General features: G+C 40.6%; 1 pseudogene; it reads left to right on the top strand.

Annotated features, from left to right (window-relative positions):
* Positions 1–1,099: 1,099 nt before the first annotated feature.
* On the top strand, positions 1,100–7,073 carry LOC105532478 (annotated as a pseudogene).
* Positions 7,074–10,231: the final 3,158 nt, after the last annotated feature.

The following is a 10,231-nucleotide window of genomic DNA, read 5'->3' as shown; positions in this document are numbered from 1 at the left end:
TGTCCCCACCCAAATCTCATCTTGAATCGTAGCTCCCATTGATACAGGAGCTAGAAATTACTTAGGCAGATAGCGAGGGTAAAGCAGTCCTCCGCAAGGCTTCTCTTTTAACAAAAGGCAGCCCCCAAATCGTTTCTTTTTCTAACAAACAGCAGTCTGGAAACTCGAGCTGCAGATATAGATAAGCAAGCTGGAAGCTTGCATGGGCGAATGCCAGCAACTGTGCAAAAAGCAAAGGGTTACCTGGAAGCCAGGTATGTTCAACATGGAAGCTTCATCTTCCCTTTTCTTTGTCACCATGTGTACAGCAAAGGAACAGGCAACATGATGCCAGACAAGTAGAGAACCCATCTGCATAATAAAAGATTACAGTGGGGTGGCCAGCTTCTTCACGCACTATACAAATGGCACACCTGGTCTGGCCAATCTTCTGTGCCCTACATAAATCAGACACTGCCTCCTCAAGCTCCTCTATAAAACCTTCTGCATTTCATTGAGGAAGCAGCAACCCATTTTCTCTGGGATCCCTCTCTGTGCAGACAGCTTCTCTCTTTCTTTCACCTATTAAACCTCTGCTCTTAACCTTACTCCTTGTGCGTCCACATCTTTGATTTCCTTGGTGAGAGTCAACAAACCTTAGGTATCACCCAGATGAATGATGCTGCTTCACCATAATCCCCACATGTCATGGGAGAAACTAGGTGGGAGGTAATCCAATCATGGGGGCATTTTTTTCCCATGCTGCTCTCATGATAGTAAGTCTCACAAGATCTGATGATTTTATAAAGGGCAGTTCCCCTGCAAATGCTCTCTTGCCTGCCATCTTGTAAGATGTGCCTTTTCTCCTCTTTTGCCTTCCACCATGATTGTTACCCTCCCTAGCCATGTGGAACTGGAGTCCATTAAACCTCTTTTTAAAAAATAAATTACCCAGTCTTGGGTATTTCTTCATAGAAATGTGAAAATGGACTAATACCATAAATTGGTACCAAGTAATGGGGCACTGCTGTAAAGATACCCAAAAATGTGGAAGTGACTTTGGAACTGGGTAACAGGCAGAGGCTGGAACAGTTTGGTCGGCTCAGAAGAAGACAGGAAGATGTGGGAAACTTTGGAACTTCCTAGAGACTTGTTGAATGGCTTTGACCTAAATGCTGATAGTGATATGGACAATAAAGTCCCGGCTGACGTGGTGTCAGATGGAGATGAGAAACTTGTTGGGAACTGGAACAAAGATGACTCTTGCTATGCTTTAACAAAGAGACTGGCAGCATTTTGCCCCTGTCCTTGAGATCTGTAGAACTTTGAACTTGAGAGGGATGATTTAGGATATCTGGCAGAAGAAATTTCTAAGTGGTAAAGTGTTCAAGAGGAAGCAGGCATAAACCTTTGGAGAATATGCAGGCTGATGATGCAACAGAAAAGAAAAACCTATTTTTCGAGGACAAATTCAAGCTAGCTGCAGAAATTTACGTAAGTAACCAGGAGCCAAATGTTAATTGCCAAGACAATGGGGAAAGTGTCTCCAGAATATGTCAGAAGTCTTCATGGCAGCCCCTTCCATCACAGGCCTGGAGGCCTAGGAGGAAAAAAAATGGCTTTGTGGGCCAGGCCCAGGGCTTTGCTGCTTTGTGCAGTCTGGAGACTTGGTACCCTACATCCCAGCTGTGGCTACAGGGGACCGATGTAGAGCTCAGGCCATTGCTTTAGAGGTTGCAAACTCCAGGCCTTGGCAGCTTACATGTGTTATTGTGACTGTGGGTGCACAGAAGTCAAGAATTAAGGTTTAGGAACCTCTGCCTAGATTTCAGAGGATGTACAGAAATGCCTGGATGTCCAGGCAAGGGTGTTCTGCAGGGGCAGATCCCTCATGGAGAATCTCTGCTAGGGCAATGTGGAAGGAAAATGTGGGGTGGGAGCCGCTACACAGGGTCCCCACTGGGGCACTGCCTACTGGAGCTGTGAGAAGAGGGCCACCATCCTTTAGACCCCGAATGTAAGATCCACTGACAGCTTGCACCATGTGCCTGGAAAAGCCACAGACACTCAATGCCAGCTTGTGAAGACAGCAGAGAGGACAGTTGTACCCTGCAAAGCCACAGGGGAGAAGCTGTCCAAGACCGTGGGAACCCACGTCTTGCATCAGCATGACCTGGATGTCAGACATGGAGTCAAAGGAGATCATTTTAAAGCTTTAAGATTTGACTGCCCTGCCAGATTTCAGACTTGTGTGGGGACTGTAGCCCCTTTATTTTGGCCAATTTCTCCCATTTGGAACTGTTATATTAACCCGATTCTTGTACCACCATTATTTGTAGGAAGTAATTAACTTGCTTTTGATTTTACAGGCTCATAGATGGAAGGGGCTTGCCTTGTCTTAGATGAGACTTTGGACTGTGGACTTTTGAGTTAATGCTGAAATGAGTTAAGACTTTGGGGGACTGTTTGGGAGGCAGGATTGGTTTTGAAATGTGAAGACATGAGATCTGGGAGGGGCTAGACATGGAATGATATGGTTTGGCTGTGTCCCCACCCAAATCTCATCTTGAATTGTAGCTCCCATAATCTCTACATGTCATGGGAGGGATCAAGTGGGAGGTAATTGGATCATGGGGGTGGGTTTTTCCTGTGCTCTTCTTGTGATGGTGACTACGTCTCACAAGATCTGATGCTTTTATAAAGGGCAGCTCCCCTGCACAAGCTCTCTTGCCTGCTGCCGTGTAAGATATGCCTTTGTTCCTCATTCACCTTCCATCATGATTTTAAGGCCTCCCTAGCCATGTGAAACTGTGATTTCATTAAACTCTTTTCCTTTATAAATTACCCAGTCCCAGGTATTTCTTCATAGCAGTATGAAAATGGACTAATACAATATGATGATAATTTTTTTAGTGGGAAAAATTTAAGCAGTCAGCAGGGAAGAAAGAACATATATACACAGGAACAAAGCTAAGAATGGCAGCCGCATCAGAAGTAATATAAGGGAAAAGTAGGAGAGCAACATCTTTTAACTACTGAAAGATGAAAATTATAAACATATAATTTTATACCAAGCAAAACTATTTTACAAAAAAAAAGGTAAAATAATCACAATGTGAAAGAGCTCAGACTGTTAATGCCTTGGTTTTGTTCAGAAAACCTGTAGATATGCAAGCAACCCATGGACAATTGTCTGCCAACAATAATATAAAATCTTATGTACCTAATAACAAAACCTCAAAATAGGGTGGGTGTGGTGGCTAATGCCTGTAATCCCAGCACTTTGGGAGGGTGAGGCAGGCAGATCACTTGAAGTCAGGAGTTTGAGACCAGCCTGGTCAACATGGTGAAACTCTGTCTCTACTAAATATGCAAAAATTAGCCGGACATGGTGGCACGTGCCTATAGACCTAGATACCTGGGAGGCTAAGGCAGGAGAATCACTTGAACCTGGGAAGCGGAGGTTGCAATAAGCCGAGATCGTGCCACTGCACTCCAGCCTGGGCGACAGAGCAAGACTCCATCTCAAAAACAAAACAAAACAAAACCTTCAAAATACGTGAAGCAAACTGTTGTAAATAAAAAGAGAAATAAATACATCTAAAATCATATAGGAAATTTCCATATTCTTCTCCCAATAATTGATAGAAAATGTATGCAGAAAATCAGTAAGGCTATGTAAGACCTGAAGAACACAATTAACAAACTTGACCTAATTGATATTTATGAAAAATTCTACCTACTAGCAGCAGAATTGACATTTTTTGTTAGCACATGTAGAACATTTACCAACGTAGGTTGTTGCTAGTCTATAAATGAACTCAAAGTAAATTTAATAAGATCCATAAGAGTCAAGTAATATAAAATATTATACGACTATAACAGAATTAAATTATGAATCAATAACAGAAAGAGAAGGGGAATTTCACCAATTATTAGGACACTGAACAACATACTTTAAAACGTTTTTTGAAATTTTACTTGACAAAAAATAATTGTGTATGAGTATAACATGATGTCTTGCTCTATGTATATATTGTAGAAAGATTCAGTGAAGCTAATTACCTCACCAACTGTCTCAATTTGTTTTGTGGGGCTGTAACAGAATACCTGAGGTAGGTTAATTTATAATGAAAATGTATTGGCTCATGGTTCTGGAGGCTGGAAAATTCAAGATTGAGGGGTTGGCATCTGGGAAAGGCCTTCTTGCTGCCTATCTTATGGCAGAAGAGAGAGCAAGAGACTGAACTTGCAGTTTCAAGCCCTTTTACAACAGGCATCAATTCATTTGTGAGAGTAGAACCCTCATGACCTAAATGTCTCCCATTAGGCCTCACCTCGTAACACTGCTTCACTGGGAATCAAGTTTTCAACACATCATTTTTGGGGTATTCACACCATAATGCCAAATTATCTTTCTTTTTGTGGTGAGAAAATTAAAAATTGATTCTTTTCGCAATTTTGACATATACAACACATTATTAACTGTGGCCATCATGCAGTGCAATAGATCACTAAAACTTATTCCTCCAGTCTAACTGAAATTTTGTATCCTTTGATCAACATCTTCCCATTCCCCATCTCTCTCCCTTCCCCCAACCTTTTGTAACAACCTTTCTACTCTGTTTCTACCAGATTGACTTTTTTAGATTCTGCACATAAATGGGATCATACAGTATTTGTCTTTTGGTTCCTGGTTTATTTCTCTTAGCATAATGTCCTCCAGTTCCATCCATGTTGCTGTAAATGACAGCATTTTCTTGTTTTTAAGACTTTACAGTATTCCACTGTATGTATGTGTATGAGTGCGTGCTCATCAAAAGACAAAATTAAGAAAATAGCAAAACACAACACATTTGTAACACAAATATCTGACAAATGACTTTTATCCAGAGTATGTTAGGAAACTCTTAAAACTCAATAATAAAAAGACAATAACGTCATTTTGAAAAATGTACAAAAGACTTGAATAGACAATTCAATTCAAAGGAAGACATATGGGCTCCAAGTCACTGTTGCACAGCCTGGTGCCCCATGCGTGTGGGACAGTCCCAACCCACCTTGCTCTCTAGTACTTGTAAGGCTTTTCTTTTCAAAATGCCTGAGGAAGTGCACCATGAAGAGGAGGAGGTGGAGACTTTTGCCTTTCAGACAAAAATTGCCTAACTCAGGTCTCTTATTATCAATATCTTCTATTCCAACAAGCAGATTTTCCTTCAAGAGTTGATTTCTAAAGTTTCTGATACCTTGGACATGATTCTGTATGAGGGCCTGGCAGACACTTGCAAGTTGGACAGTGGTAAAGAGCTGAAAATTGACATCATGCCTAACCCTCAGGAATGCACCCTGACTTTGGTGGACACAGGCATTGGCATGACAAAGCTGATTTCATAAATACTTTGGGAACCATTGCCAAGTCTGATACTAAAGGATTTATGGAGGCTCTTCAGGCTGGTGCAGACATCTCCATGATTGTCAATTTGGTGCTGGCTTTCATTCTGCCTATGTGGTGGCAGAGAAAGTGGTTGTGATCACAAAGCACAATGATGATGAACAGTGAACCTGGGAGTCCTTTGGTGGGGGTTCCTTCGCTGTATGTGCTGACCATGGCAGGGGTACCAAAATGATCCTCCACCTTAAAGAAAACCAGACAGAGTACTTAGAAGAGAGATGGGTCAAAGATGCAGTGAAAAAGCGCTCACAGTTCATAGGCTAACCCATCACCCTCTATCTGAGGAAGGAAAGAGAGAAGGCAATCAGTGATGATGAAGCAGGGGAAGAGAAAGGCAAGAAATAATAGGAGGATAAAGATAATGAGGAAAAGCCCAAGACTGAAAATGTGGGTTCAAAGGAGGAGGATGACAGTGGCAAGGATAAGAAAAAGAAAACCAAGAAGATCAGAGAGAAATACATTGATCAGAAAGAACTAAACAAGACCAAGCCTATTTGGACAAGAAACCATGATTACATCACCCAGGAGAAGTATGGAGAATTCCGTAATAGCCACACTAATGACTGGGAAGACCACCTGGCAGTCAAGCACTTCTCTATAGAAGGTCAGTTGGAATTCAGGGCATTGCTATTCATCGCTAGTCAGGCTCCTTTTGATTTCTTTGGGAATAATAAGAAAAAAGACACCATCAAACTCTACATCCTTCATGTGTTCATCGTGCACAGCTGTGATGAACTGATACCAGAGGATCTCAACTTTATCTGTGGTACGGTTGACTCTGAGGATCTACCCTTGAACATTTGAGAAATGCTCCAGCAGAGCAAAATCTTGAAAGCCATTCACGAAAACATTGTTAAGTAGCACCTTGAGCTCTTCGCTGAGTTGGCAGAAGACAAAGAGAATTACAAGAAATTCTATGAGGTATTCTCTGAAAATCTAAAATTTGGAATCCCCCAGGACTCCCCTAACTGGCAACACCTGTCCGAGCTGCTGCACTTTCACACCTCCCAGTCTGGAGAAGGGATGACATCTCTGTCAGAATATGTCTTTTTTTTTTTTTTTTTTTTTTAATGAAGGATACACCTACTACATCACTGGTGAGAGCAACGAACAGGTGGCCAGCTCTGCTTTCGTGGAGTGAGTGCAGAAGCGGGGCTTTAAGGTAGTGTATAATACCAACCCCACTGATAAGTACTATATGCAACAGCTCAAGGAGTTTAATGGGAAGGGCCTCATCTCAGTTACCAAGGAGGGTCTGGAGCTACCTGAAGGTGAGGAGGAGAAGAAGAAAATGGAAGAGTGCAAAGTAAAGCTTGAGAACTTCTGCAAGTTCATGAAAATAATCTTGGATAAGAAGGTTGACAAGGTGACAGTTTCCAATAGACTTGAGTCTTCACTTGCTGCATTGTGACCAGCATCTATGGCTTGACAGCCATTATGGAGCAGATTGTGAAAGCCCAGGCACTTTGGGACACCTCTATGATGGTTACCTGATGGCCAAAGGGCACCTGGTAATCACCATGACCACCGCGTTGTGGAAACGCTGTGGCAGAAGGCTGAGGTGGACAAGAATGACAAGACTGTCAAGGACCGGGTGGTGCTGCTGTTGGAAACCAAGCTGCTCTTCTGACTTCTTCCTTGAGGATCCACAGACCCACTCCAACTACATCTACTGCATGATCAAGCTAGGCCTGGTATCAATGAAGATGAAGTGACAGCAGAGGAACCCACTGCTACTGTTCCTGATGAGATCCTCCAGTTTGAGGGCAATGAGGTTGTATCTCACAGGGAAAGAATAGATCAGGAAATAGATCACGCTTGGAAACCTTGTGCGCTCTGTGTAGTGTTCTCAGGGCTCCCACCACAGCTTTGAGTGGCCCTGTCCCATCTGCCTCACTCTGATGATGCCTAGTGATTTTTCTCTCCCATCCTTGTATCTAAGGCAGGAAACAAGGGCATCAAGCCCCATTTCCTCCCTAATTTGACAACAGGCTTGGATGTTGTGTATTGTGGGGTTTTTTAAATTTTGTTCTGAAATTAATCTATGCAAAATAAAGAAGATGCCATTTTATATAAAAAAGGAAGACATGTGAATAGCCAGTAAGCAAATGAAAAGGTGCTCAACACTTTAGTTATCAGGAAAATGTAAATTAAAACCAAAGTAAGAAACTACTTTATACTCACTAGAATGGTTAAAATTCAAGATGATAATACCAAATGTTGGCCAAGAGGTGGAGCATGGACTTTCATACATTGCTGACTACAAAACAGTACAAACACTTGGGAAAACGGTTCAGTAGTTTTATTCATTTTTCTAAATAAAAGCAAATGTATCTTAACCTAAGGCAGAAGAATTATACTACTAGATGTTTACTTAAAATAAATGAAATGAGTTGTAGGAATTACTTGTATATTCTGGTTATAGTATTGCAGCTATCTTCTGTCACTCAGCAATTTGCCTTTCCCTGTCTTAGTATGCCTTTGGATAAACAGAAATTCTTACTTTTAAAGTAGTCCTACTTATCAGTCTTTCTATTTACAGTTAATGCTTTTTATGTCCTGATAAAATATATGTCCATAAAATGACATAAAAAGCAAAAACTAGAAACAACCCAAATGCCTATCAACAATTTAATGGATAAACAAACTGTGGTATTTTAATGTAAATACAATAATAATGAAATGTTGATACAACAACATAGATTAATTCTCAAAGCATTTTATTGAGCAAAAGAAACATGGTACAAAAGAATTCATGCTGAGTGATTCTATTCCTATGAAGTTCTAGAACATTCAAAACTAAAATATAGTTACAGAAAACAAGGTGGCAGGGACTAAGATGAATTGACTAGAACGAGCATGAAGATGACAGGGTGATAGGAATATTCTAGATCTTGATTGGAGTGATAGTTACACAGATGTATGCATTTGTCAAAACACTTTAAACTACATTTAAAATCTGTGCATTTTATTATAAGTAAATTGTACCTTTACAATTTAATTGTACAATTTAATTTAAACTGTAAATTGTACCTTTAATTTAATTTAATTTGTACTTTTATAATTTACCATTTAAATAAGTTCCTTTACAATTTAAAAGTATGTAAGGAAGGGGTCCAGTTTCAGTCTTCTGCACATGGCTAGCCAGTTTTCCCAACACCATTTATTAAACAGGAAAGCCTTTCTCCATTGCTTGTTTTTGTCAGGTTTGTCAAAGATCAGATAGTTGTAGATGTGTGGTGTTATTTCTGAAGCCTCTGTTCCGTTCCATTGGTCTATATATCTGTTTTGGTACCAGTACCATGCTGTTTTGGTTATTGTAGACTTGTAGTAAGAAAGGCATACCTTTCTTTCTTGGAGAAACAAGGAAAAGAAAAAAGAAAAAAAAAGCACCCTCCCCCTCTATGGACACCTATGAGGACATGCAGTAATTGGATAAGGAAATTGAATCCATGACATAAAAGTAGCATGATCAGAGTGTATCAGGCTCATAGAAACGAGATAGGATTTCGTCCAGCTTTTCAAGGCATACGAACATCTTCCCTCTGGAACACATAAAGACGTGTACACAGTAGTGAAAATTACTTTTGATTGCCTTATAGGAAACATCTAACCTTTAAAAGTTTCCAGAGACTTGTGTGTAGGTTCCGTACCTGGTATCCAAGAAAGCGGGGCTTGGGACTGGGCAGACATTTGCCCAGCTGAAGATTTGTAGACAAATCAAGTGTCAAGCACTATTTAGCACAAGCTATTCTGCAGCCACTTAGCGAACAGTTATTGGCTAAATGACTACTTTTCTCTCTCAGGCGAATGAGGACAAAAATCCCTGAAGTGAAGCAGAGACAGGTGGGATTTCAGTGGCCCTTGCAGCATGACAGTTACATTGTTTTACAACTAGCCTTACACATGTCCAACCTTAAGTGCAAACAGGAGCACTGTTGACATATTTTCAAGACTCCTCTGGAGGTGAATGTACTGGATTTCAGCAAAATTTGACACAGCAGAGAACAAGGTGTGCTGTGCTCTTAGCTACTTGATAATTATAAATAGGTTTATGGTACAATAGATCTGATTTGGAAACTACATAAAATGTAATTATCTGTAACTCTCATTAAAAACAGATATTAAGAAAACACTGCATTTGCCTACAGCCTTTGTCTTAAAGTTTGAATTTATCAAATACTCATCATCATTCCTGCTTTCCCTCCAAGGCCTTGGGCCTTCAGTACTCAATGAGAGGTTCCTAATGCAGTCAAGTATGAACAGGAGTAAGATGAAGCAATGAGCTGAGATGTGGAGCACAGGGGATTCTTGGCACCTCTGCTGAGAGGCAAGAGTCGGCTCTTCTGGTAGAGACTTTGCAGCTCATCTACATTATTTTACTGCAGGAAAGTGTTACCTGAAACGCCTCCACTGCTTCCAGCTACTTATCTTGCTTTTGCAGATATCTAGTGGCATTCTTACAATCCACTGTTCTTAGCCACCCACAAAAGACAAGCTCCAAACAACTCTCATCTTCTCAAGTATTAGAACTATCACCTTATGCCACAGATACGGAAAGCAATATGAATAAATACTATTATGTAAAGAGCTCTTGCAAATCAACAATGTAGCACAAACAGCCTAGAGAACCTAGGATATAATTTACAAAAGAAGAAATATAAATCTCTGATCTATGTTAAATAGGTTCAAGTGTCACTAGTGAGCAATTTAAGCACAAATGAACTAGAGGTTTTCATGCTTCAGGTTGGTGATGATTTGGAAAATATGAGTATACAGCAAGATAAGTACTCGTATACA

Source organism: Mandrillus leucophaeus, unplaced genomic scaffold, assembly GCF_000951045.1.
Source record: "Mandrillus leucophaeus isolate KB7577 unplaced genomic scaffold, Mleu.le_1.0 Scaffold960, whole genome shotgun sequence".
In the NCBI taxonomy this organism is placed as follows: domain Eukaryota; kingdom Metazoa; phylum Chordata; class Mammalia; order Primates; family Cercopithecidae; genus Mandrillus; species Mandrillus leucophaeus.
This window is presented reverse-complemented; position numbering and strand designations above follow the sequence as displayed.